The sequence below is a fragment of the Panulirus ornatus genome, chromosome 55 (genome assembly GCF_036320965.1).
Source record: "Panulirus ornatus isolate Po-2019 chromosome 55, ASM3632096v1, whole genome shotgun sequence".
Taxonomy (NCBI): Eukaryota; Metazoa; Arthropoda; class Malacostraca; order Decapoda; family Palinuridae; genus Panulirus; species Panulirus ornatus.
The window spans coordinates 4332874-4358221 of NC_092278.1; positions in this window are offsets into that span (position 1 = coordinate 4332874).

Sequence of the window (25348 nt, forward strand, 5' to 3'; positions counted from 1 at the left end):
ACTATAATCTCAGAGTGGCTATATTGCCATGGTCACTATTTTATCATGATATATATGTCATAGTGACTATATTTTCATGGCAGCTTTTTAAGCGTATATAAAATTTTGTCCCTGAGGTTATACCATAATAGAAGCGAAATTTTTCTTTTTCATTAAATGATCAAGTGACTACATCGTCATGATATGCTATATTGTTATGGTTTCAGTACTGTCGTGGTGAATGTTTTGTTATTGTGGCTATATTGTAATGGAAGCCATATTGGCAGGTGACTATATTTTCTTGGTAGGATCATTTTATTATGATGATTATATAACATTTCTGAGTATATTGTCATCGTGATTGTGTTGCCATAATATCTATATTGTCATTTAACTTGTTGAATTAGTGGCAATATTGTCTTAGAGACTGTATTTTGATGTTTTCTGTATTGTCATGGTAGTTGTATTGTCATCGTGACTATAAGGACATGGTGACTATATTGCCATTAAGAATACATTGCTATGGTAATCATACTGCCATGATGGCTATATTGTTTGGTTACCATATTGCCATGATGGCTATATTGTTTAGTTACCATATTGCCATGATGGTTACTTGTCATTCTTTTTTTTTATATTTCAAGAATGTGGCTGTCTTTTAATGTTACCTATATTGTCAGAGTAGTATATTGTCAAGTTAGCTATATCGTTGTGATGAGTATTTTTTCTGTTGATATATTGCCACGATAGCTATACTAACATTTTAGAGATATTGGCATGGTGATATATCGTCTTAGCAGCTAAACTCTTGTTGTGGCTATCTTTTGGGTATTTTCTATCTTGAATATTTTGCCATGGCAGCTACATTATCAACGTTACTATATTTTCATGGTAGCTATATTGTCATGGTGACGACATTGGCACGGTGGCTGTATTGTAATTCTCAATAAAATGCTCACTACATTATCTTGGTTGCTATAACAAGTTGATGGCTATATTGCTATGAATAATTTTGTCGTTGGGGATATATTTGTCACTACCTACAATATTGTTGTGATTATATGATCATGATAACAATATATTCATGGCGGCTTCTTTGGTATTGTAAGTGTAAGTGTATGGATATCATATCATCATGTCACTTATACTGTCATGGTTTTTATACTGTGATATTGTTTATGTCATCCTGCTGATTATTTGATCATGATTGGTCTATGATTCTGGTAACTATATTGTAATGCCGATGATATTTCATTATAAATTTGTCATGTTGACGAAAATTTCAAGACATCTATAATGTTTGGTAGGTACAGTTTCATGATTGTTACATTATTTTATGATCTATACTGTCAAGGTGTCTATATTATAATGGTACATCCTGTCTTGGTCGCTATTTTGTCATAGAGACTATATTGTCCTGCCGGCTATATGTTTGCTATGATTCAAAAGCGACTGGTTGTCACAGTATCTATATTGTCATGTAGTTATACTGCCATAGTGAATATGATTTGTATATATATTTTATGCTTCTTTGACTGTATTTTCACGTCATTTATATGATCACTGTGGCTATATTGCTATAGTGAATAAATTGCCGTCATGATTATATTATCATGATGGCCAGATTATCATGGCAGACATGTTGACATGGAGGCTATATTTTCATGATATTTATAGAGTCATTGTAAGTTTTTTATCAAGGTGACTAATGCCAAATGGTATTATTTGTATCGTGACATTATTATCATGGTGGCTGAACTATGATGCTGGCTATATTCTCGTTTGCTGTATTTTCAATGTTGCTCTTTTGTGAATATGGCTTTGTTGTCAGTGTAGCTATAGTGTCATGGGGAACATATTTTCATAGTGGCAGTATTGTCATTATGACCATACCGTCATTTTGGCTATCTTTTCATTTTAGTTACATTGCTATAATGTATATATCGTCCCCTTAGCTATATTGGCTAGGTGATCTTTTTATATGTGATATATTGTCATTATTTAACTCTTGCATACTTGCATACTTGCATACTTTGAAATATTATCATGATAATTATATTTCTATGGTGACAATATTGTCATAGCGACTCTATTATCGTTATGACTATAATGTCACAGTGGCTATATTGCCAAGATAACTATATTGTCATGGTTACTTTTTTATCATGATTATCATAATGTCATAATGACTGTATTTTCGTAGAATCTTTTTTAATGGTGTTGAGGATATACCATTATAGAAGAGAAATTGTCATTTTGATTAAATTATCAGCTGACTAAATTGCCATGATATGCTATACTGTTATGGTTTCAGTACTGTCATGGTAAATCTTTTATTACTGTTTCTACATTGCAATGGAAAGCAAAATGGTAGGTAGCTATATTTTCATGGTTGGATAATTTTGCCATGGCGATTATATTGCATTTTTGAGTATATTTACATGGTGAGTATGTTGCCATGATATCTATATTGTCCTATAATTTGTCAAATTGATGGCAATATTGTCATAGAGACGGTACTGTCATGTTATCTGTATTGTCACGGTGGTTGTATTGTCAACGTGACTATATAGTCATGTTGGCTACATTGTCGTTAAGATAATATTGTTATGGTAACTATATTACCATAGTGGCTGTATTGTTAAATCACTATATCGCCATGATGGCTATTTGTCATTTTTGTTAAATAACAAGGAGGTGATTGTTTTTTCATGCTGGCAATATTGTCAGAATAGCTATATTGTCGAGTAATGGGTATATATATTTCTTTTCAGGCGGTATATTATCATGATAGCAATAATAACATTTTGGCGATATTAGCATGGCGATATAGTGTTTTAGCAGCTCAACTCTTGTTGTGGATATTTTTCAATTGTATATTTTATCATGGTAGCTACATAGTCAAGGTTACTATATTTTCATGGTAGCTACATTGGCATGGTGGTTTTATTCTTACTTTCAATATAATGCCGTCCTGGCTACATTATCTTGGTCGCTATATCAACTTGATGGCTATATTGTTATGGTTAATTTTGTCTTTCGGGATATATTTTGTAATTAGTGACAATACTGTTGTGATTATATGATCATGATAATATTTTCATGAAAACTTATGTAGTATTGTAAGAGTAAGTGAATGGATATCATCTCATCATGTCACTTAAATTGTCATGGTTTTTACAATATTATCTTGTTTATATCAACCTGCTGATTATATAATCATGATTGGTGTATGATTATGGTAACTATATTGTAATGTCGTTTTATTTCATTGTGATAATTTTGTCATGTTGACTACAATTCCATGATAGCTATAATGTTATGACCATATCATGACGATAAATCCTGTCTGAGTCACTGCTTTTTCACAGAGACTATATTGTCCTGAAGTCTATATTTTTGCTATGATCCGAAAACGACTATCTATTAACAGTATCTATATTGTCAGGTGGTTATATTGCCATTGTGAATATAAGTTGAATGTTCCTATATTTTTCCTTTGATTATATTGTCATATCAGTTATATGATTATGGTAGCTTTATTGTCATAGTGAATAGATTTTCGTCGTGACTATATTTTCATAATGGCTAAATTGTCATAGCAAATATCTTGACATGGGGGCTATATTTTCAGGATATTTATAAAGTCATTGTAAGATTACTGTCAAGGTGACTCTATAGTCCTGGTGATTGAGTTATATCGTGATATTTTTGTCAAGATGGCTGTATGGTCATGGTAGCTATATTGTAGTTTGCTGTATTTAATTCTACGCTTTTGTGAAGATAGCTTAAACTGTCAGAGTACCTATAGTGAGGTGGAGAATATATTTTCATAGTGGAATTCTTGTCATTATGAACATACTGTCATTTTAGCCATCTCCTTATTTTGGTTGCATATTTATCATATATATATATATCATCACCTTTGCTATATTAGCAAGGTGATGTTTATTTACGGTAGCTATATTTTCATTTTTTAAATCATGCATTTTTTGTCGTACGTGATACATTATCATGATAACTATAACATTCCGGTAACTATATATTGGCATTTTGACTATATTGTTATTATGACAATGATATCATATTGGATATCTTGCCAAAGTAACTTTATTGTCATGGTGTCTATTTCATCATGATGGTTATAATGTCATGGTGACTACATTTTCACGGTAGCTTTTATATTGGTGTTGGGTTTGCCCTTGAGGATGTATCATTATAAAACGAGTTTCTCATTTTCATTAAATCCTGAGGGGACTACATTGTCGTGATATGCTATATTGTTATGGTTTCAGGAATGTCATTGTATATGTATTATTATGTTGGCTATATTCCAATGGAAGCCATAGTGGCAGAGTGGCTATATTTTCATAACATAATCACTTTTTTATGTCGATTATATTCCACTTGTGTGTATATTGTCATGGTGACTGTTGTCATGATATCTATACTGTTATTTGATTTGTTGAATATGTGGCTATATTGTCATAATGTAATGTCATGGTTCCTGTATTCTCTTGGTGGTTGTATGGTCATCGTGTGTATACGATCATGGTAGTCATATTTCCGTTAAGATTATATTGATATGGTAACTATATTGTCATGTTGGCTATATTGTTAAATGAATATATTGCCATGATGGCTATTTCTTATTGTTTGTCATATTACAAGGGGGTGATTGTCTTTTAATGTTGCCTATATATCAGGGTACCTATATTGTTATCATAAGATTACATTCATAAAGACAATATAGTCGCCATGCCAATATTTTCAACTTAATGATATGGGTATTATGATAATATATCGCTTATAACAGAATATGCACGATTAAAAAATGACAATATACCACCTATGAAAAAAATCACATTCCCAATATAGCCAAGGTGACGATATATATAACATAGCAATGTAACCCAAATTAGAAGATAGCCAAAATGACTTTATTTTATAATGACAATTGCGTCACTATGAAAATTTGTTCCCAATGAAAGTATAGCTACACTGATATTAAAGCTATATTCACTAAATAGTAACATTGAAAACGCATAAAACGACAATATGGCCGCCTTGATTATATAGCCACCGTAACAATAATGTTACAACATAAATCAATCACTGTGATATTAGAGTAAACTTGAAAATTTTTTTTACAATTACCATAAAAGTACCATGAGAATATAGCATCCAGATCAACATATTTCCCATGACAATTTAGCCATAATGATAGTATAGTCACAACTACAATATATTCACTATAACAACAAATCCACCATAGCCAAATAACTGATATAACAATATAGTCAACGCAACATTAAAGAAACATTCACAATATGTTCACAACGTCAATATAGCCACCTGACACTATAGATACAGTGACAAAATAGTCGCTCTCGGATGATAGGAAACATATAGCTTCTAAAGTATATAGTGTCCAGGAGACAATAGCGTCCAAAACATAATTTATCAATACTATAGAGCCGCCTTGATAATATAGCCCATAAAACAATGTCAAATTCAACATACCAAAATGATCAAAAAAGATATTGCCATTGCTATATAGTTACAATAATCGTACATTAATGATGATAATGTAATCAGCATTTTCACATAAGCACCATCAGCGTTTAAAAGCATGACAGACTAAGTTAAATGATGATATGATATCCAGACAGATACACACAAGATGCCAAATAAGCCGTCATAGCAATATTATCATGATCATAAAATCACAACCAAATTGTAGGTAAAGACAAAATACATCCCCAACGATGAAATTGACCGTAGCAATATAGCCATCAAGTTGATATAGCGACCAAGATAATGTAGCCAGGATGGCGTTATATTGAACATAACAATACACCCGCCATGCCAATATCGTTATCTTTACAATGTAGCTTGCATGAAATATAGTAACCTTGACAATGTAGGTACCATGATAATGTATTCCCATGAAAAAATGTCCAAAACAACAGTTGGGCTGCGAACACTATATCACCATGCTAATCTTTCAAGAATTCTTGTATGGCCATCATGGCAACATACCAAAAGGAAAAAAAATACCCACCACAATAAGATAGCTAACTTAACACTATAGCTACTCTGACAAAAAGCCATGATGGCAATATAGTTACAATAAGAATGTAATCTTAATGACAGTATAGCCATCATGACCATAGAGTCACGATGACAAGACAACCATGATGACCATACAGGCAACATGACAATACAGTCTTTATGAGAATATTGCCATCAACTTAATAAATCAAATGACAATATAGAAATTATGGGAACACAGTCACCATGACAATATATTCAAATACAATAAAATTCTAATAACAAAATGATCAAACCATGAAAATATAGCCACCCTGCCACTATGGCTTCCATTGTAATGTAGCCAATATAATATACATTCACCATGACAGTACTGAAACTATAACAATATAGCATATCATGACAATGTATTCACCTCCTAATTTAAACAAAATGAAATATCCGTTTTTATAATGATATATCTCCAACGGTAAATCAACACCATTAAATAAGCTACAATGAAAATGTAGTCACATGTAGTTATCTTAGCAATATAGCCACTAAGAGATTGTAGTCATAATGACAATATAGTCACTATGACAATATACTGTAACATTAATGATATAGCTATCAAGATAATGTATCACTCATGAAAAAATATACATGATTAAAAAAAATGACAATATAGCAACTATAAAGAGATCACCTTGCCAATATAGCCAAGGTGACGATATGTAAATCTTCGCAATGTAACCAAAATGAGCAGGTAGCCAAAATGACGATATGTTCATAATGACAATACTGCTACTACGAAAATATATTCCCCATGACACTTTAGCTACAATGACAATAAAGCAATCTTCACAAAGGAGTAACATTGAAAATACAGGAAACGACAATATAGCCACCATGACAATGCAGCTATAGTGACAATAATGTCACGGTATACATCAATAGCCAGGCTATTAGAGTTACCTTGATAGTAATATTTCAATGACTTTAGGAATATCATGAAAATATAGCCCTCATGTCAACCTATATCCTATGACAATTTAGCCATTATGATAATATAGTCACGACGACAAGATATTCACTAAGACAGTAAAGCTGATATTCACTATGACAATAAAGCTACCATGATCATATAAATGATATGACAATATAGATATCAGGATAGGTAGTGTCCAGGACAATATAGAAATTACGGCAACACAGTAACCATGAGAATATACTCACAAATACAATAAAATCGTCATAACAAAATGATCCAACCATGAAAATATAGTTACCCTGCCACTATGACTTTAATTATAATGTAACCAACATTATATACATTCAACATGACATTATTGAAACTATAAGAATATCGCATATCATGGCAATATATTCACATGATAATTTAAAAAAAAAGGAAATTTTCGTTTTTATAATATATCTTCAAGGGCAAAATCAACACCATTGAATATGCTACAATGAAAATGCTGTCAAACTGTCATTATAACCATCATCATGAAATAGTCACCATGACAGTATAGTTATCTTAGCAATATAGCCAATAAGAGATTATAGTCATCATGTCAACATTGTCACAATGACAATATACTGTCACCTTAATAGTAAAGTTATCACGATAATGTACCGCTTATGAAAAAATATGCATGACTAAAAAAAATGATAATATAGCAACTATAAAAGAGATCACCTTGACAATATAGCCAAGGTGACGATATGTAAATCTTCGCAATATAACCAAAATGAGTAGATAGGCAAAATGACGTTATGTTCATAATTACAATACTGCTGCTATGAAAATATATCCCCCATGACACTATAGCTACAATGACAATAAAGCAATCTTCACAAAAGAGTAACAATGCAAATACAGCAAACGACTATATAGCCACCATTAAAGTACAGCCACTATGACAATAATGTCACGATATAATTCACTGACTATATAAACATCATGAAAATAAGGCTTCCATGTCAACATACTTACAATGACAATTTAGCCAATATAATAATATAGTCAAGACGGCAATATATTCACTATAACAATATAACCATGATCATATAAGTGATATGACAATACAGTCAACGCAACAATAAGGAAGCCTTCAAATTATATTCATTATGGCAATATAAGCACCTGACAATATTGATGCTGTGACAAAATAGTCTCTTTCGAATCATAGCAAACAAATAGGCTCCAGGACAATATAGTGTGCATGACAAAATAGCGACCAAGACAAGATTTTTAATTAAGATATAGTCACCTTGACAGTATAGCCGATAAATCAATGAAACAACTATGAAAATGTACCTGCCATAACAATATAGCTACCATGAAAATGCAGGTAACATGAAAAAATTGTCACAATGAAATATAATCGCCATTACAATTTAGTTACCATAATCATATATCAATCATGATAATATCATCAGGAGGCTGACATAAACACTATCACAGTATAAAAACCATGACAATATAGTGACATGATAATATGATATCCATACACTTGAACTCACATTACCAAATAAGCCGCCATGAAAATATTGTTATCATGATCATATGATTAAAACAAAATTGTCGTTAACGACAAAATATATCCCCAACGACAAAATTAACCATAGCAATATAGCCAGCAAGTAAATAAAGCGACAAGATAATGTAGTTAGGATGGCATTATATTGAAAATAACAATACAGCCACAATGGCAATATTGTCACCATGATAATGGAGCTACCATGAAAATATAGTAACATTGACAATGTAGCTACTATGATAATAAAATCCCATGGAACATATCCACAATAACAGTTTATTTTCTAAGACACTATATCACCATGCCAATATCGCCAAAATGTTAGTATAGGCATCATGGCAATATACCACCAGAAAAAGAAAATAAGCACCACAATGATATAGCTAACTTAACAATATAGCTACCCTGATAATATATTCAATATGAAAAGACAGTCACCTCCTTACAGTATAACAAAAATGAAAAATAGCTATCATGGCAATGTAGTCACCTATCAATATAGTCACCATGGCAATATAGTTACCATAACCATGTAATCATAACTGGAATATAACCAACATGACTATATAGTCAAGATGACATGCAACATTCATGACAATACAGGCAACATGACATTAGAGTCTCTACGACAATATTGCAATCGCTTCAACAAATCAAATGATAATATAGATAGTACTGAACACAGTCACCCTGACAGTATTATCACAAATACAATATAATCGCGATAACAAAATTATCCTACCATGAAAATTTAGCCACCCTGCCACTGCAATATAGCTAACATAATAATACATTCACTACGACCGTACTGAAACCATGACAATATAGCATATGACAATGTAGTCACCTGATGACAGTCGCGCACCAGCTACCGACGTGTACGGAGCTGCTGTCGTCTTTCAGAGCTAGGTTGTAGCTATTCCTCCCTGCGTTGTCGCTACCCTTGCTTTGTGAAGGTTTTATCTTATATGATCATGATTGCTGTATGATTATCGAAACCATAATGTGATATCGTTTGTATTTCATTGTAATTAATTTGTCATAGTAACTATATTTTCATGTAAGCTATATGTTATGGTAGTTACATTTTCATGGTTTTTCCACTATTTTATTGGCTATACTGTCAAGGTGACTGTATTGTGATGATAAATCCTGTCTTCTTCGCTATTTTGTCATAGAGACTATATTCTCTTGGACGCTATATGTTTGCTATGATCCAAAAATGACTATTTTGTCACAGTATTTACATTTTCATGTGGCTGTATTCTCAGAGTGGATATAATTTATAAATGCGTTTATTTTTGCGTTGACTATATTGTCATATCATTTATGTGATCATGGTGGCTTTATTGTTATGGTGAATATATTAGCGTCTTGACTATATTATCAGAATGGCGAAACTGTCACTTTAAAGATATTCATATGGAGGCTATATTTTCACGACAAATATATTTATATGGACGCTATCTTTTCATGATGTTCATGTACTCATTGTACATTCATTATCAAGGTGACGCTAATGTCTTGGCGATTGATTTATATCGAGAGATTATTGTCATGGTGGCTGTACTGTCTTGATGGATGTATAGTCGTTTGCTATTTTTTCAATAGTACTCTTTTTGTAAAGATGGCTTTCTTGTCAGTGAAGCTGGAGAATCGTGGGGAACATATTTTCATAGTTGCAGTATTGTCATTATGAAGATACCGTCGTTCTGGTTATCATCTCTTTTCCTTTACGTTGCTATGATGTATATTACGTCACCTTGACTATAGTGGCAAGGTGATCTTTTTTATAGGTGCTATACTGTCATTTTCTAATCATGCATATTTTGTCACAAGCGATATATCATTTTGATAACTTTATTATTAAGGTGACAGTATTTTAATAGCGACTATATTGTCATAATGACTATAATCTCAGAGTGGCTATATTGCCATGGTCACTATTTTATCATGATATTTATGTCATAGTGACTGTATTTTCATGGCAGCTTTTTAAGGGTGTATAAAATTTTGTCCCTGAGGTTATACCATAATAAAAGCGAAATTTTTCTTTTTCATTAAATGATCAAGTGACTACATTGCCATGATATGCTATATTGTTATGGTTTCAGTACTGTCGTGGTGAATGTTTTGTTATTGTGGCTATATTGTAATGGAAGCCATAGTGGCAGGGTGACTATATTTTCTTGGTAGTATCATTTTATTATGACGATTATATAACATTTCTGAGTATATTGTCATCGTGATTGTGTTGCCATAATATCTATATTGTCATTTGACTTGTTGAATTAGTGGCAATATTGTCTTAGAGACTGTATTTTGATGTTTTCTGTATTGTCATGGTAGTTGTATTGTCATCGTGACTATAAGGACATGGTGACTATATTGCTATTAAGAATACATTGCTATGGTAATCTTATTGCCATGATGGCTATATTGTTTGGTTACCATATTGCCATGATGGCTATATTGTTTAGTTACCATATTGCCTTGATGGCTATTTGTCATTTTCTTTTTTATATTTCAAGGAGGTGTTGTCTTTTAATGTTACCTATATTGTCAGAGTAGTATATTGTCAAGTTAGCTATATCGTTGTGATGAGTATTTTTTCTGTTGATATATTGCCACGATAGCTATACTAACATTTTAGAGATATTGGCATGGTGATATATCGTCTTAGCAGCTAAACTCTTGTTGTGGCTATCTTTTGGGTATTTTCTATCTTGAATATTTTGCCATGGCAGCTACATTATCAACGTTACTATATTTTCATGGTAGCTATATTGTCATGGTGACGACATTGGCACGGTGGCTGTATTGTAATTCTCAATACAATGCTCGCTACATTATCTTGGTCGCTATAACAAGTTGATGGCTATATTGCTATGATTAATTTTGTCGTTGGGGATATATTCGTCACTACCTACAATATTGTTGTGATTATATGATCATGATAACAATATATTCATGGCGGCTTCTTTGGTATTGTAAGTGTAAGTGTATGGATATCATATCATCATGTCACTTATACTGTCATGGTTTTTATACTGTGATATTGTTTATGTCAACCTGCTGATTATATGATCATGATTGGTCTATGATTATGGTAAGTATATTGTAATGCCGATGATATTTCATTATGAAAATTTTGTCATGTTGACTAAAATTTCATGACATCTATAATGTTTTGGCAGGTACAGGTTTCATGATTGTTACATTGTTTTATGGTCTATACTGTCAAGGTGTCTATATTATAATGATACATCCTGTCTTGGTCGCTATTTTGTCATAGAGACTATGTTGTCCTGCCGCTATATGTTTGCTATGATTCAAAAGCGACTATTTGTCACAGTATCTATATTGTCATGTAGTTATACTGCCATAGTGAATATGATTTGTATATTTCTTTTTTTCTTCTTTGACTGTATTTTCACATCAGTTATATGATCACTGTGGCTATATTGCTATAGTGAATAAATTGCCGTCATGACTATATTATCATAATGGCCAGATTATCATGGCAGACATGTTGACATGGAAGCTATATTTTAATGATATTTATAGAGTCATTGTAAGTTTATTATCAAGGTGACTAATGACATGGTGATGATTTGTATCGTGACATTATTATCATGGTATCTGAACTATGATGGTGGCTATATTCTCGTTTGCTGTATTTTCAATGTTGCTCTTTTGTAAATATGGCTTTGTTGTCAGTGTAGCTATAGTGTCATGGGGAACATCTTTTCATAATGGTAGTATTGTCATTATGACCATACCGTCATTTTCGCTATCTTTTCATTTTAGTTACATTGCTATAATGTATATATCGTCACCTTAGGTATATTGGCAAGGTGATCTTTTTATAGGTGATATATTGTCACTATTTAACTCTTGCATACTTTGTCATAAGCGGAATATTATCATGATAATTATATTTTTATGGTGACAATATTGTCATGGCGACTACATTATCATTATGACTATAATGTCACAGTGGCTATATTGCCAAGATAACTATATTGTCATGGTGACTTTTTTATCATGATTTTTTTATAATGTCATAATGACTGTATTTTCGTAGAAGCTTTTTTAATGGTGTCCATATTGCCCTTGAGGATATACCATTATAGAAGGGAAATTATCATTTTGATTAAATTATCAGCTGACTACATTGCCATGATATGCTATACTGTTATGGTTTCAGTACTGTCATTGTAAATCTTTTATTACTGTTTGTATATTGCAATGGAAACCAAAATGGTAGGTGGCTATATTTTCATGGTTGGGTAATTTTATCATGGCGATTATATTGCATTTCTGAGTATATTTATATGGTGACTATGTTGCCATGATATCTATATTGTCATATAATTTGTCAAATTGATGGCAATATTGTCTTTGAGACGGTACTGTCATGTTATCTGTATTGTCACGGTGGTTTTATTGTCATCGTGACTATATAGTCACGTTGGCTACATTGTCGCTAAGATCACATTGTTATGGTTGCTATATTACCATAGTGGCTGTATTGTTAAATCACTATATCGCCATGATGGCTATTTGTCATTTTTGTTAAAAAACAAGGAGGTGACTGTCCTTTCATGTTGGCAATATTGTCAGAATAGCTATATTGTCGAGTAGTGGGTATATATATATATATATATATATATATATATATATATATATATATATATATATATATATATATATATATATATATCTTTTCAGGCTGTATATTTTCATGATGGCAATAATAACATTTTGGCGATATTGGCATGGCGATATAGTGTTTTAGCAGCTAAACTCTTGTTGTGGATATTTTTCAATTGTATATTATATCATGGTAACTACATAGTCAAGGTTACTATATTTTCATGGTAGCTACATTGGCATGGTGGTTGTATTCTTACATTCAATATAATTCCGTCCTGGCTACATTATCTTGCTCGCTATGTCAACTTGATGGCTATATGGTTATGGTTAATTTTGTCATTCAGGATATATTTTGTAATTAGTGACAATACTGTTGTGATTATGTGATCATGATAATATTTTCATGAAAACTTATGTGGTATTGTAAGTGTAAGTGAATGGATATCATCTCATCATGTCACTTAAATTGTCATGGTTTTTACAGTTTTATCTTGTTTATATCAAACTGCTGATTATATAATCATGATTGGTGTATGATTATGGTAACTATATTGTAATGTTTTATTTCGTTGTGATAATTTTTTCTTGTTGACTACAATTCCATGACAGCTATAATGTTATGACCATATCATGACGAAAAATCCTGTCTGAGTCACTGCTTTTTCACAGAGACTATATTGTCCTGGAGTCTATATTTTTGCTATGATCCGAAAACGACTATCTATTAATAGTATCTATATTGTCAGATGGTTATATTGCTATTGTGAATATAAGTTGAATGTTTCTATATTTTTGCTTTGATTATATTGTCATATCAGTTATATGATTATGGTAGCTTTATTCTCATAGTGAATAGATTGTCGTCGTGAGTATATTTTCATAATGGCTAAATTGTCGTAGCAAATATCTTGACATGGGGGCTATATCTTAATGATATTTATAAAGTCATTGTAAGATTACTATCAAGGTGACTCTATTGTCCTGGTGATTGAGTTATATTGTGATATTATTGTCAAGATTGCTGTATTGTCATGGTGGCTATATTGTAGTTTGCTGTATTTTAATTTTACGCTTTTACTGTCAGTGTACCTATAGTGTCAAGGAGAATATATTTTCATAGTGGAATTATTGTCAATATGAACATACGGTCATTTTGGCCATCTCCTTATTTTGGTTGCATGTTTATCATATATATATCATCACCTTGGCTATATTAGCTAGGTGATCTTTTTTTACGGTTGCTATGTTTTCATTTTTTAAATCATGCATTTTTTGCCGTAAGTGATACATTATCATGATAACTATAACATTCCGGTAACTATATTTTGGTATTTTGACAATATTGTCATTATGACTATGATATCATGTTGGATATCTTGCCAAAGTAACTTTATTGTGATAGTGTCTATTTCATTATGATGGTTATAATGTCATGGTGACTACATTTTCACCTTAGCTTTTATATTGGTGTTGGGTATGCCCTTGAGGATGTATCATTATAAAACGAGATTCTCATTTTGATTAAATCATTAGGGGACAACATTGTCGTGATATGCTACATTGTTATGGTTTCAGGAATGTCATTGTATATGTATTATTATGTTGGCTAAATTCCAATGGAAGCCATAGTGGGAGAGTGGCTATATTTTCATAGTATAATCATTTTGTTATGTCGATTATATTCCACTTGTGTGTATATTGTCATGGTGACTGTTTCCATAATATCTCTACTGTCATTTGATTTGTTGAATTGGTGGCAATATTGTCATAATGTAATGTCATGGTTCCTGTATTCTCTTGGTGGTTGTATTGTCATCGTGTCTATATGGTCATGGTAGTTATATTTCCATTAAGATTATATTGATATGGTAACTATACTGTCATGGTGGCTATATTGTTAAATGAATATATTGCCATGATGGCTATTTCTTATTTTTTGTCATATTATAAGGGGGTGATTGTCTTTTTATGTTGCCTATATATCAGGGTACCTATATTGTTATCATAAGATTACATTCATAAAGATAATATAGTCGCCATGCCAATATTTTCACCTTAATGATATGGGTATTATGATAATATATCGCTTATAGCTGAATATGCACGATTAAAAAATGATAACATACCACCTATGAAAAAAATCGCATTCCCAATATAGCCAAGATGACGATATATATAACATAGCAATGTAACCCAAATTAGAAGATAGCCAAAATGACTTTATTTTATAATGACAATTGCGTCACTATAAAAATTTGTTCCCAATGAAAGTATAGCTACACTGACATAAAAGCCATATTCAGTAAATAGTAACATTGAAAACGCATTAAACGACAATATAGCCACCATGATTGTACATCCACCATAACAATAATGTTACAACATAAATCAATCACTGTAGTATTAGAGTAAACTTGAAAAAATTTTTACAATTACCATAAAAGTACCATGAGAGTATAGCATCCATATCAACATATTTCCCATGACAATTTAGCCATTATGATAGTATAGTGACAACTACAATATATTCACTGTAGCAACAAAGCCACCATGGCCATATAACTCATATAACAATATAATCAACGCAATATTAAAGAAACATTCAGAATATGTTCACAACGTCAATATATCCACCTGACAATATAGATACCGTGACAAAATAGTCGCTTTCGTATCATAAGAAACATATAGCCTTTAAAGTATATAGTGTCCAGGAGACAATAGCGTCCAAAACAGAGTTTATTAATACTATAGAGCCGCCTTGACAGTATAGCCCATAAAACAATGTCAGAACCATGAAAATGTACTTGCCATACCAATATAACTACTATCAAAAAGAAGTCAACATATACCAAAATGATCAAAAAAGGTATTGCCATTGCTATATAGTTCCAATAATCATACATTAATGATGATAATGTAATCAGCATTTTCACATAAGCACCATCACCGTTTAAAAGCATGACAGACTAAGTTACATGATGATATGATATCCAGACAGATACATAAGATGCCAAATAAGCCGTCATAGCAATATTATCATGATCATATAATAATAACCAAATTGTAGGTAAAGAGAAAATACATCCCCAACGATGAAATTGACCGTAGGAATATAGCCATCAAGTTGATATAGCGACCAAGATAATGTAGCCAGGATGGCGTTATATTGAACATAACAATACACCCGCCATACCTATATCGTCATCTTTACAATGTAGCTTGCATGAAATACAGTAACCTTGACAATGTAGGCACCATGATAATGTATTCCCATGAAAAAATCTCCAAAACAACAGTTGGGTTGCGAACACTATATCACCATGCTAATCTTTCTAAAATTCTTGTATGGCCATCATGGCACTATACCAAAAGGAAAAAAAATACCCAACACAATAAGATAGCTAACTTAATACTATAGCTACTCTGACAAAAAGCCATGATGACAATATAATTACCATAAGAATATAATCTTAATGACAATGTATAGCCATCATGACCATAGTCACGATGACAAGACAACCATGATGACCATACAGGCAACATGATAATACAGTCTCTATGACAATATTGCCATCAATTTAATAGATCAAATGACAATATAGAAATTATGGGAACACAGTCACCATGACAATATATTCAAAATACAATAAAATTCTAATAACAAAATGATCAAACTATGAAAATATTGCCATCCTGCCACTATGGCTTCCATTGTAATGTAGCCAATATAATATACATTCACCATGACAGTACTGAAGCTATAACAATATAGCATATCATGACAATGTATTCACCTCATAATTTAAACAAAATGAAATATCCGTTTTTTAAATGATATATCTCCAAGGGTAAATCAACACCATTAAATAAGCTACAATGAAAATGTAGTCACATGTAGTTATCTTAGCATTATAGCCACTAAGAGATTGTAATCATAATGACAATATAGTCACCATGACAATATACTGTAACTTTAATGATATAGTTATCAAGATAATGTATCACTCATGAAAAAATATACATGATTTAAAAAAATGACAATATAGCAACTATAAAGAGTTCACCTTGCCAATATAGCCAAGGTGACGATATGTAAATCTTCGTAATGTAACCAAAATGAGCAGATAGCCAAAATGACGATATGTTCATAATGACAATACTGCTACTACGGAAATATATTCCCCATGACACTATAGCTACAATGACAATAAAACAATCTTCACAAAGGAGTAACATTGAAAATACAGGAAACGACAATATAGCCACCATGACAATGCACGTATAGCGACAATAATGTCACGGTATACATCAATCGCCAGGCTATTAGAGTTACCTTGATAGTAATCTTTCAATGACTTTAGGAATATCATGAAAATATAGCCCTCATGTCAACATATATCCTATGACAATTTAGCCATTATGATAATATAGTCACGACGACAAGATATTCACTAAGACAATAAAGCTGATATTCACTATGACAATAAAGCTACCATGATCATGTAACTGATATGACAATATAGATTTCAGGATATATAGTGTCCAGGACAATATAGTAATTACGGCAACTCAGTAACCATGTGAATATACTCACAAATACAATAAAATCGTCATAACAAAATGATCCAACCATGAAAATATAGTTACCCTGCCACTATGACTTTAAATGTAATTTAACCAACATTATATACATTCAACATGACAGTACTGAAATTATAACAATATCGCATATCATGGCAATATATTCATATGATAATTTAAAAAAAAAGGAAATTTTCGTTTTTATAATATATCTTCAAGGGCAAAATCAACACCATTAAATATGCTAAAATGAAAATGCTGTCAAACTGTCATGATAACCATCATCATGAAATAGTCACCATGACAGTATAGTTATCTTAACAATATAGCCACTGAGAGGTTATAGTCATAATGTCAACATTGTCACAATTGCAATATATTGTCACTTTAATAGTAGAGTTATCACGATAATGTATCGCTTATAATAAAATATGCATGACCAAAAAAATGACAATATAGCAACTATAAAGTGATCACCTTGACAATATAGCCAAGGTGACGATATGTAAATCTTCGCAATATAACCAATATGAGTAGATAGGCAAAATGACGGTATATTCATAATTACAATACTGCTGCTATGAAAATATATCCCCCATGACACTATAGCTACAATGACAATAAGGCAATCTTCACAAAAGAGTAACAATGAAAATACAGCAAACGACTATATAGCCACCATGAAAGTACAGCCACTATGACAATAATATCACGATATAATTCAATGACTATATAAACATGATGAAAATAAGGCTTCCATGTCAACATACTTACCATGACAATTTAGCCAATATGATATTATAGTCAAGACGGCAATATATTCACTATAACAATATAACCATGATCATATAAGTGATATGACAATACAGTCAACGCAACAATAAGGAAGCCTTCAAATTATATTCATTATGGCAATATAAGCACCTGACAATATTGATGCTGTGACAAAATAGTCTCTTTCGGATCATAGCAAACATATAGGCTGCAGGACAATATAGTGTCCATGACAAAATAGCTACCAAGACAAGATTTTTAATTAAGATATATTCACCTTGACAGTATAGCCGATAAAACAATGAAACAACTATGAAAATGTACCTGCCATTACATTAGAGCTACCATGAAAATGCAGGCAACATGACAAAATTGTTACAATGAAATATAATCGCCATTATAATTTAGTTACCATAATCATATATCAATCATGATAATATCATCAGGAGGCTGATATAAACACCATCACAGTATAAAAACCATGACAGTATAGTGACAATAATATGATATCCATATACTTGAACTCACATTACCAAATAAGCCTCCATGAAATCATTTTTATCATGATCATATGATTAAAACAAAATTGTAGTTAAGAAAAAAATATATCCCCAACGACAAAATTAACCTTAGCAATATAGCCAGCTAGTAAATATAGCGACAAGGTAATGTAGTTAGGATGACATTATATTGAAAATAACAATACAGCCACAATGGCAATATTGTCACCATGATAATGGAGCTACCATGAAAATATAGTAACATTGACCATGTAGCTACTATGATAATAAAATCCCATGGAACATATCCACAATAACAGTTTATTTGCTAAGACACTATATCACCATGACAATATCGCCAAAATGTTAGTATAGGCATCATGGCAATATACCACCAGAAAAAGAAAATAAGCACCACAATGATATAGCTAACTTAACAATATAGCTAATCTGATAATATATTCAATATGAAAAGACAGTCACCTTACAGTATAACAAAAATGAAAAATAGCTATCATGGCAATGTAGTCACCTATCAATATACTCACCATGGCAATATAGTTACCATAACCATGTAATCATAACTGGAATATAACGAACATGACTATATAGTCAAGATGACATGCAACCATCATGACAATACGGGCAACATGACATTAGAGTCTCTACGACAATATTTCAATCGCTTCAACAAATTAAATGATAATATAGATATTACTGGAACACAGTCACCATGACAGTATTATCACAAATACAATATAACCGCGATCACAAAATTATCCTACCATGAAAATTTATCCACCCTGCCGGTGCAATATAGCTAACATCATAATGCATTCACTACGAAAGTACTGAAACCATGACAATATAGCATAAGACAATGTAGTCACCTGTTGACGGTCGCGCACCAGCTACCGACGTGTACGGAGCTGCTGTCGTCTTTCAGAGCTAGGTTGTAGCTATTCCTCCCTGCGTTGTCGCTACCCTTGCTTTGTTTTGAATGTTTTATCTTATATGATCATGATTGGTGTATGATTATCGAAACCATAATGTGATATCGTTTGTATTTCATTGTAATGAATTTGTCATAGTAACTATATTTTCATGTAAGCTATATTGTTATGGTAGTTACATTTTCATGGTTTTTCCACTATTTTATTGGCTATACTGTCAAGGTGACAGCATTGTGATGATAAATTCTGTCTTCTTCGCTATTTTGTCATAGACTCTATACTCTCTTGGGCACTATATGCTTGCTATGATCCAAAAATGACTATTTTTTCACAGTATCTATATTTTCATGTGGCTGTATTCTCAGAGTGGATATAAATTGTAGATGCGTTTATTTATGCGTTGACTATATTGTCATATCATTTATGTGATCATGGTGGCTTTATTGTTATGGTGAATATATTAGCGTCTTGACTATATTATCAGAATGGCGAAACTGTCAATCTAAAGATATTCATATAGAGGCTATATTTTCACGACAAATATATTTATATGGACGCTATATCTTCATGATGTTCATGTACTCATTGTACATTCATTATCAAGGTGAAGCTAATGTCCTGGCGATTGATTTATATCGAGAGATTATTGTCATGGTGGCTGAACTGTCTTGATGGCTGTATAGTCGTTTGCTAATTTTTCAATGGTACTCTTTTTGTGAAGATAGCTTTATTGTCAGTTAAGCTGGAGAATCGTGGGGAACATATTTTCATAGTCGCAATATTGTCATTATGAAGATACCGTCGTTCTGGTTATCATCTCTTTTCCTTTACGTTGCTATGATGTATATTACGTCACCTTGACTATAGTGGCAAGGTGATCTTTTTTATAGGTGCTATACTGTCATTTTCTAATCATGCAGTATTTTGACAGTATTTTACTAGCGACTATAATGTCATAATGACTATAATCTCAGAGTGGCCATGGTCACTATTTTATCATGATATTTATGTCATAGTGACTATATTTTCATGGCAGCTCTTTAAGGGTGTATAAAATTTTGTCCCTGAGGTTATACCATAATAGAAGCGAAATTTTTATTTTTCATTAAATGATCAAGTGACTACATTGTCATGATATGCTATATTGTTATGGTTTCACTACTGTCGTGGTGAATGTTTTGTTATTGTGGATATATTGTAATGGAAGCCATATTGGCAGGTGACTATATTTTCTTGGTTGGATCATTTTATTATGATGATTATATAACATTTCTGAGTATATTGTCATCGTGATTGTGTTGACATAATATCTATATTGTCATTTAACTTGTTGAATTAGTGGCAATATTGTCTTAGAGACTGTATTTTGATGTTTTCTGTATTGTCATGGTAGTTGTATTGTCATCGTGACTATAAGGACATAGTGACTATATTGCCATTAAGAATACATTGCTATGGTAATCATATTGCCATGTTGGCTATATTGTTTGGTTACCATATTACCATAATGTCTATATTGTTTAGTTTCCATATTGCCATGATGGCTATTTGTCATTTTTTTTTTATGTTTCAAGGAGGTGGTTGTCTTTTAATGTTACCTATATTGTTAGAGTAGTATATTGTCAAGTTAGCTATATCGTTGTGATGAGTATATTTTATGTTGATATATTGCTACGATGGCTATACTAACATTTTAGAGATATTGGCATGGTGATATATCGTCTTAGCAGCTAAACTCTTGTTGTGGCTATCTTTTGGGTATTTTTATCTTGAATATTTTGCCATGGCAGCTACATTATCAACGTTACTATATTTTCATGGTAGATATATTGTCATGGTGACGACATTGCCACGGTGGCTGTATTGTAATTCTCAATACAATGCTCGCTACATTATCTTGGTCGCTATAACAAGTTGATGGCTATATTGCTATGATTTTGTCGTTGAGGATATATTTGTCACTACCTACAATATTGTTGTGATTATATGATCATGATAACAATATATTCATGGGGGCTTCTTTGGTATTAGAAGTGTAAGTGTATGGATATCATATCATCATGTCACTTATACCATCATGGTTTTTATACTGTGATATTGTTTATGTCAACCTGCTGATTATTTGATCATGATTGGTCTATGATTAATTTAACTATATTGTAATGCCGATGATATTTCATTATGATAATTTTGTCATGTTGACTAAAATTTCATGACATCTATAATGTTTTGGTAGGTACAGTTTCATGATTGTTACATTATTTTATGATCTATACTGTCAAGGTGTCTATATTATAATGGTACATTCTGTCTTGGTCGCTATTTTGTCATAGAGACTATATTGTCCTGACATCTATATGTTTGCTATGATTCAAAAGCGACTGTTTGTATCTATATTGTCATGTAGTTATACTGCCATAGTGTATATGATTTGTATATATCTTTTATGCTTCTTTGACTGTATTTTCACATCATTTATATGATCATTGTGGCTATATTGCTATAGTGAATAAATTGCCGTCATGATTATATTATCATAATGGCCAGATTATCATGGCAGACATGTTGACATGGAGGCTATATTTTCATGATATTTATAGAGTCACTGTAAGTTTTTTTTATCAAGGTGACTAATGACATGGTGATGATTTGTATCGTGACATTATTATCATAGTGGCTGAACTATGATGGTGGCTATATTCTCGTTTGCTGTATTTTCAATGTTGCTCTTTTGTGAATATGGCTTTGTTGTCAGTGTAGCTATAGTGTCATGGAGAACATATTTTCATAGTGGCAGTATTGTCATTATGACCATTACGTCATTTTGGCTATCTTTTCATTTTAGTTACATTGCTATAATGTATATATCGTCACTTTAGCTATATTGGCTAGGTGATCTTTTCATGTGTGATATATTGTCATTATTCAACTCTTGCATACTTTGTCATAAGCGAGATATTATCATGATAATTATATCTTTATGGTGACAAAATTGTCATAGCGACTCTATTATCGTTATGACTATAATGTTACAGTGGCTATATTGCCAAGATAACTATATTGTCATGGTTACTTTTTTATCATGATTATCATAATGTCATAATGACTCTATTTTCGTAGAAGCTTTTTAATGGTGTTGAGGATATACCATTATAGAAGAGAAATTGTCATTTCGATTAAATTATGAGCTCACTACATTTCCATGATATGCTATACTGTTATGGTTTCAGTACTGTCATGGTAAATCTTTTATTACTGTTTATACATTGCAATGGAAAGGAAAATGGTAATTCGCTATATTTTCATGGTTGGATAATTTTGCCATGGCGATTATATTGCATTTCTGAGTATATTTACATGGTGACTATGTTGCCATGATATCTATATTGTCCTATAATTTGTCAAATTGATGGCAATATTGTCTTAGAGACGGTACTGTCATGTTATCTGTATTGTCACGGTGGTTGTATTGTCAACGTGACTATATAGTCATGTTGGCTACATTGTCGTTATGATAATAATGTTATGGTAACTATATTACCATAGTGGCTGTATTGTTAAATCACTATATCGCCATGATGGCTATTTGTCATTTTTGTTAAATAACAAAGAGGTGACTGTCTTTTCATGCTGGCAATATTGTCAGAATAGCTATATTGTCGAGTAGTGGGTATATATATTTCTTTTCAGGCGGTATATTATTATGATAGCAATAATAACATTCTGGCGATATTGGCATGGCGATATAGTGTTTTAGCGGCTCAACTCTTGTTGTGGATATTTTTCAATTGTATATTTCATGATGGTAGCTACATACTCAAGGTTACTATATTTTCATGGTAGCTACATTGGCATGGTGGTTTTATTCTTACTTTCAATATAATGCCGTCATGGCTACATTATCTTGGTCGCTATATCAACTTGATGGCTATATTGTTATGGTTAATTTTTTCTTTCGGGATATATTTTGTAATTAGTGACAATACTGTTGTGATTATATGATCATGATAATATTTTCATGAAAACTTATGTGGTATTGTAAGAGTAAGTGAAAGGATATCATCTCATCATGTCACTTAAATTGTCATGGTTTTACACTATCATCTTGTTTATATCAACCTGCTGATTATATAATCATGATTGGTGTATGATTATGGTAAGTATTTTGTAATGTCGTTTTATTTCATTGTGATAATTTTTTAATGTTGACTACAATTCCATGACAGCTATAATGTTATGACCATATCATGACGATAAATCCTGTCTGAGTCACTGCTTTTTCACAGAGACTATATTGTCCTGGAGTTTTGCTATGATCCGAAAACGACTATCTATTAAGAGTATCTATATTGTCAGGTGGTTATATTGCCATTGTGAATATAATTTGAATGTTTCTATATTTTTCCTTTCATTATATTGTCATATCAGTTATATGATTATGGTAGCTTTATTGTCATAGTGAATAGATTGTCGTCGTGACTATATTTTCATAATGGCTAAATTGTCATAGCAAATATCTTGACATGGGGGCTATATTTTCAGGATATTTATAAAGTCATTGTAAGTTTACTGTCAAGGTGACTCTATAGTTCTGGTGATTGAGTTATATCGTGATATTATCGTCAAGATGGCTGTATGGTCATGGTGGCTATATTGTAGTTTGCTGTATTTTAATTCTAGGCTTTTGTGAAGATAGCTTAAACTGTCAGTGTACCTATAGTGTCATGGAGAATATATTTTCACAGTGGAATTATTGTCATTATGAACATACTGTCATTTTAGCCATCTCCTTATTTTGATTGGATATCTATCATATATATATATATATATATATATATATATATATATATATATATATATATATATATATATATATATATATATATATATATATATATATAAATATATATATATATATATATATATATATATATATATATATATATATATATATATATATATATATATATATATATATATATATATATATATATATCATCACCTTTGCTATATTAGCAAGGTGATCTTAATTTAAGGTTGCTATATTTTCATTTTTTAAATCATGCATTTTTTCAGTAAGTGATACATTATCATGATAACTATAACATTCCGGTAACTATATTTTGGCATTTTGACTATATTGTTATTTTTTTTTCTTTTTTGCTTTGTCGCTGTCTCCCGCGTTTGCGAGGTAGCGCAAGGAAACAGACGAAAGAAATGGCCCAACCCACCCCCATACACATGTATATACTTACGTCCACACACGCAAATATACAACCCTACACAGCTTTCCATGGTTTACCCCAGACGCTTCACATGC